Raw genomic sequence first — 7299 nt, forward strand, 5'->3', positions numbered from 1 at the left:
ACCTGAAGGGAGCATATAAACAGGAGGGGGAATGGCTGTTTACAAGGGTAGATAGTGATAGAACAAGAAGGAATGGTCTTAAACTGAGACAGGGGAGGTTTAGATTAGATATTAGGAGGAAGTTTTTCACACAGACAATGGTGACAGACTGGAACAGTTGCCCAATGAGGTTGTGACTGCCCTATACCTGGAGGCATTCAAGGCCAGTCTGGATATGGCTCTGGGAAGCCTGGTCTAGTGGTTGGCAACCCTACACATAGCAGGAGAGTTGAAACTCAATGACCATTGTGTTCCTTTTCAATCCAGCCCATTCCATGATTCTATGATTTAGAGTCACTAAACTAGGAATCTGTGATATTTCTTCTAAAATAAAAATGATCTCTTTATTTCCTACAGAATATCAGTAGAAAATTAATAGATTGGAAAGAATGGTATGCCATACTTATATGAAAGACTCAGAGGATTAAATAGATAAGAATGTAGATAAATATATCTTGAAATTATTAACAGCTTTTTAGTTTATGAAATCAGGAAAGATTGAAGATGGGTAGCTCTCAGGTGGTTAGATTTTCCTCTACAGCAATGTACACAAGTTACTCTGAAAGTAATGACTTATATTTATTTCCCTGGAAATTACATTACAAAGAGCACAATATCTCTAGCTGATAAAGCAAATTCTCAACTATAAAACACTATCTTTCAACACAGTCACAACCATTAGCTATTCATTTTTCTAGCACTGAAAAGCAATGATGACACTGTGGGCCACTTAAAAAACTGGAGGAATTACTTTCAGATCAGCCCTCATATAAAGCAGAAGGAAATCTCATTCCACTTACAAAGAGCCATGATTAAGAAAAGAAAAATTCAGAATACTGCAATTACAATTTAAGCAGAAGATTAACCTCAGTGTCTTTCATCCTACAAAAAGGGACTGAAAATTGTTTTTAATTAAGCCTCATTAGTCAAAGATAAGTCAAATATTTGTCTGTTTTTTGTCATTATAATCTTATAGATTAATTTCCTAAATGGATTGAATTGTTTACCCTTATGTCCATTGCTTTACCCCTATTTTAACTAATTTTGGTGAAACTGCACACAGTTATAGTCATATAAAACATTAAGAATTAGATGGTAGGAGTTTCCTCACTTTGAATTTCTAAATGTAATTGCTTAAAATGCTTAAATGTTTTTTAAGATACAAAGGATTTGGAAAGAAAACACAGATGATAATATTTAAATTCACTTCGTTTTTTTTCACAGCTTAGACAGATCATTCTTTTTGTTCTCACTTTTCAGCCAAAATTGGGTGCACTGGTTAAATAGTTCCCAATGTATACTTCTTTGCTATACGACAACTGTGTTAAACTGAAGAAATAAAAGTCTATTTTTCAAATCAGATCTGAAAAATGACTGCTGCCTTAAGTTTGACTTTATACATAGACATAAGTTCATAGATGTATATGCATTTACTTTGCCGTACACAAGGTTAGTATATCCAAAAAGATCTTTTTGGAAGTCTTTTGGAGAAAACTATTATTGCCTGGGAGACATCTACTTCAGAAATCTATTTCATCATCAAAGATAGGATGAATCTGTTAGGTGAGACAAGACATCTGATATAGGGAGATTTTTTTTATGGGCTACAATACCTAATGCCAAGAATGAGAAAATTGATTCAAAGAAAATAGCTTTGCAATTTAGTAAAATTCGTTAGTAGGAAGTACAAATCAGGAGCTCTAAGAATTTTAACATCACTTTTTTTTTTTTTTTTAGCTTGATGAAATCCGTCTGAATCTTAGAGGCATCAAATACGCTTAGAATATATATCAGTTATAAGTCACCACAGTCCTCTTTTTGCTCAGATAATCAGGAGGCAATCACTCATCCCACTCTTTTCTTAATAACAGCCAGGATTTCAGTAATCAGTCCATACAGATGTCAGTTCCTTCAAAAGAAACTAGAGACAAGAGGAGATAGACATCATACTTCTTGGGACATTGATATGACTTTTGATAAAAGTCTCAAGCCATACAAAGCTATGTTCAATTAGTTAATTGAACATAGTGCATTCAGATTGCTGTGATCTAACCATAGAAAAAAGGTACATCTCCAGCATTTATTTATTTTAAGATATTTTACTTATAATAAGTATACCTACTCAAAATTTTTCTTGATATAATTGACTATTTAGACTTTGGACAATCACTGTAAATTTATTTCTCTCCTTTGTGGAAAAAAAAGAAAAATCATTATGGGGTTGACTTTTTTCAATATTTCTACTTCAGTCTGAGTTTGAAAAACTTTCTTTTATTTAATTAAAAACTTCTTAAGCATTTTGGAAAACTCTGTCTAAAAATGTCTGTTTTACTGATTTATTGATCATAAGATGAATATTATACTGTGGGCCCCACATTTAGTAAAGTTCTTCCAAGACCAGAAACCACCAATATTTAAAGTCATCAGATGTATTGAAGAGCGATTAATTCAGTTGCCTATGATGTGTAATGCATGCCACATTGATTCTTGATGTGACAGCGAATCTGTGAGTCTGGCTACAGGAAAAGGCAGCATTTGACCAGGAATCTCTCCACATCCATTTTTCACTAATATTTGTTGAAGTACTTGTGTTCTTTCTCTCTTGCAGTAACTTCTTTTCTTGAGCAAATATTCAGTACCAAGTGGAATGAAGCCAGGGCATAAGATTCTAGCAGTGTTCTTGGTTTAGGGCAAGTAGGAAGTTTTATGAGATAAATATTACAACAAATGCATTGGAGAATTTTAATTTTTAATTTTAATTTTTATTTTTTGTCAGTGATGCATAGCAATCTTCTTTCTGTAATACTTAGTGGCATACTTTGCTTGGAAAAAGAAACATGAGTGAAGCAACAGCCGTTTGCCACTTTCCTAGTATGTGCTATCATCAAAGCAACACATTCTGATATTTATGGTGGGAAAATGTTGAAAATAGTTGTGGTTTTGTGGTGGTTTTGATTGTTTTTATTTTATTTTATTTTCATTGTAATATCTATGTATATGATTTTTCTTCTTCAGCACAAACATGAAACATTCTGATCATAATGTCATAAGAGAAAGGATTGTCTTCAGTCTTGAGGGATCAATAGCAAATTTTATTTTTTCCCATTCTCTTTTTGATGTATAACCAACTATTTGCAGAAAAAGATCCTGCCAAGCATTATCTGTCTTAAGTCGAATAACATGAAGGAAACATTCCCAAGCTAAGGTACAATGTACAGATATTGTACTGTGCACATCAGCACAGGAACAAAGGTAAAAACACTGGACTACCTTCTAATGCAGCTACTACTTTGAGAATTCACCAAGACAGCACTGCACGAATCAGACATGTCACGTTACAATGGGGTAACTTCATGGTCTCTAATATGCTGTTTCATTCTTCCATCAAGAAATGGTCTTAGACGTCTAAATCTACCTTGCTTTCAAATGTAATCAAGGTATATTTTACCAAAATTGGTTACTAAATCATTTAAGCCCATTTTCAGTTCTAATCTTTACAGCAAAAATGCTGAAAACTCATACGACTTCTTTGACACTAATGACTTGGAATGACATGGAATCCATAGCTTCAAAAATGAAACAGCTATGCTTATATGATATATAAGGCTGAGTCCTACAACAAAAGCAAGAAAACTTCTATTTCAACAACAACAAAAAAAAATTGCTAATTACATATATATCTCAAGCACAGATTTATCAGGGGATGTGAGGACTCTAAATCTCTTCCCATTGTTAATAACAGTTGTTTCTTCACTCCTTTCTTTCCCATCCTTGGAAATATTCAAGAGCTATCTCGACAAAGTGCTTGGCAAATGACTCTAGGTGGCCTTATTTGGGTAGAGAAGTCGAATAAGACAACCTCTGCAGGTTGCTTCCATCAAATATTCTGTAATTCTCAAATTATGTAAATTCATGAATGAAAAATTTTGCTCATAGAGCAATATTGCCCCTGCATTCCTATATATGACAATATAATTAAACTCTTGTATAAATAGATTAGGATTCTCTGTATCGGAAATTGTGAAAGACATAATTTGGGCCATGGATTCTGGCATCTAATGTCAGAATAAATTATTGCAGCATTCATATGTAGTTGGCTAGTTTTCAGGAAATCCTGCTATGTGAAAAGGAAGGCTTGATCTGAGTCACAGAAAATACTAGAGTAATAAACATCCTCAAACTTAACATCAGAAAATAGACAGCTCTTCTACCAATTTGAAATAGTCAGTCTCCTACATCTGAGGACATTTGACTTTAGGCTACCTATATATTTTCCTCAACCAGTTTCTAATGAGAAGTAATTTTTAGATTCATTGTAGATGCAACATTTTTTAGTTTCATTTTGCACTTGCAGCACCTAACAGTATTGACAGTATAGAAAAGATTTATTATCAGTAGTTCATTGATGACATGCTGTAATACAGTTGAAACAAGAAGTAAAGCTTTTTATGTCTCAGTAATTACATTTCTTCATGCAATTTACATATGCTGAATACTTCCTTTGTCACTCACTAAATATTGCTGGTTTTCTTTATTGTCATCTAACAGAAATGCAGATAACTTTGTCAGATATAGAGTTTCTAAGGGGAATTTAATCTGTCATCCATGATATTCAACCACTTTTTACCTAATTCCAGGCAGAACATTAAAAACAAGCCACAGAGCTTGTCTATCTACCCATAGCAAAAGAAAAGTAACATAAAATAATAATTATCTGTCCTTTAAAAATGTTCATAACATTTCTGATGTTACCATTTTTCTTAAGCCATTATATATTGATTAGGCAGATGACAGATCATGATGAAATAGTTATCTCGCCCATTTCTCCTCACAGTAGTACTATTTTAAGAGCCCCAGTGTAACACCAACAATCCAAAACTGCAAGCCCCAATATAGTAGTTTTTTGCAGATTTTTTTTTTCATATTTGTTTGTTTGTTTGTTTTCCAGGTTTTAGCATAAGAGATAGAAATTTCCATCTAGAACTCTCTTATTGCTTGATTTCCTAATTACCAACACAACACAGTGGGAATAGGCAGTGAAGTCTATTAATAGCCTTACAGCAATAAGGGATTAAGTTTAGGAAAGTGCTTCTACAACCCTCTTGCAAAAGCCTTATGGATACATTTGCTCTTTCACTTTTATGGTGGCGGGAATGGTAACATCTGCTAGTGAGACATTTTTTCCACATGCTCTCTCCAGTAGATATATACACATATAGCCTTAGGAAAATGGAGAATGAACTGTTTAACTTTCCCTAGAATTCAACTATCTAGTCTGCCAGGCACAAGAAATTTGCTCTGGTAGATGAAAAATTTTGTTAAAATAAATACAGTAAATAGCATTGATTATAGTTGAATATCTTTGCAGAACTAAATGGACTGTCGCATTTACAAGGTACTTTCACGTTTTCTTCCACAGTCCCAGTTTAACAAGTAGTTCTTAACTGCCATTTACAGTAATGTATAAGCCAAAAACACTCTTAAGAATACACCATCATTTAAGCAGGGAAATATATATATATGTATTTCATTTAAAAGTTGTTAAATATTCAGTTGGTTATCTTTAAAAAGTTCCAAAATTATATAAATCATTGAATCATAAAATAATAGAGTGGTTTGAGTTGAAGGAACCTTTAAGATCATCCAGTTTCATCTCCTCCTGCAGATACTCTTCCCAGTAGACCAGTAGACTGTTCAAAGAGTCATCCAGCCTGGACTTGAATGCTTCCAGGGAGGGGGCATCCACAACCTCACTGGGCAAACTGTTCCAGTGTCTCAGCACTAACTAGTAAAGAATTTCTCCCTTGTGACCTTGTTGAAATTCATGAGGTTGGCATTGGCCCACCTCTCAGGCTTGTCCAGATTCCTCTGGATAGTGTATCTTCCCTCAAGCATGTCAACTGCGCCATGCAGCTTGATGTCATCTGCAAACCTGTGGAAGATGCACTTGATGTTGTCTACAAAAATGTTAAAAAAACTGATACCAACCAACACTGATTCCTGAAGAATGACACTCATCACCTATTTTCACTTGGACATTGAGCTGCTCACTGCAGCTCTCTGAGTGCAACCATCCAGCCAATTCCCTCTCCAGCCAGTGGTTCATCCAGCAAATCCATTTTTCTCCAATTTAACAAACCAGGATATCATCTGGGACAGTGTCAAATGCTTTGTGCAAGTCCAGGCAAATGGTATTAATACTGGTGTTCGTAATTTTACATGTTCATTTATTTTCGTTAATCTTCTCTTTTAAGTAGCAGATTTTTGAAATATGAAGATAAGACATTAAATTTAATTCCCTGGTAGCATCTTCAACATGAGGTCCAAGTCACAAGCTATTTTGATATCTTTTACCCTGAAGGCTCAAATTTTAATTTATTTTTTTGAGGGATTGGAGAGGAACAAAAAGGAATCATAATACAGTTTATAAGAAATGCTAACAAATACTGTTCGAAACACAGTCTAAATTGATGAATCTAAATTGATCTTCCAAATTAAAAAAAAAATAGAACATTTTACTCCAACCTCAAAATGTACATGTTAAACACCATATCCAGTTATTTTTTTCCCTGTTGTAAAACTATATTACAGAGAGAAAGCAGAAGAAGTCATTACATCCCTTTGGCCTGGAAAAGAGACAAATGAGTGGAAACAAAATAGTGGAAAAAAAATAGCTGGGTGAGTAATGTTGCTTTGTTTAGATTTTAGAAAAAATCTAGAGGCAGTCAGCTGAAAGGAAGAAGGGATCATGTTTCATTGCATAATGGTTTTCAGTTATCTGCTTTCCATAGGAAATAGGAACATATTTCCGTAAGATGTTTTAGATACAAAAATTTTGCATGGCTTCAAAATGTTATTGGATGCAATCACATAGGAAAACATTGTCCTTGGCTTGTGTTGTTTTTGAGCCACAGAGAGCTGTTCCAATGATAGTAAAGAAATGCAGAAATTACTGGAGGCCTGTATTGATCTTGTACTCCTCCTCACATATCTTTGCTAACCCTTGCCAGAAATGAGACTGATTTGATAAAAAACATTTTTATATCATATGCAAATTGTAAGCAGAGCATATAGAGGAGGTTTTCGTTGTTTGTTTCCTAAAAGTGTGTGTCAAATTAAGGTCATTATATAGAAGATTTTTCTTTAATCAAGTGGATAAGAATTGTGTAAAATATCTAATTATGCACTTCAATATTTAGGATCTTACTTTTAAACATCTTGTTTTTTAAAAGCATAATATAAAATGTACTGTCTCTTTCC

The sequence above is a fragment of the Meleagris gallopavo genome, chromosome 1 (genome assembly GCF_000146605.3).
Source record: "Meleagris gallopavo isolate NT-WF06-2002-E0010 breed Aviagen turkey brand Nicholas breeding stock chromosome 1, Turkey_5.1, whole genome shotgun sequence".
Taxonomy (NCBI): Eukaryota; Metazoa; Chordata; class Aves; order Galliformes; family Phasianidae; genus Meleagris; species Meleagris gallopavo.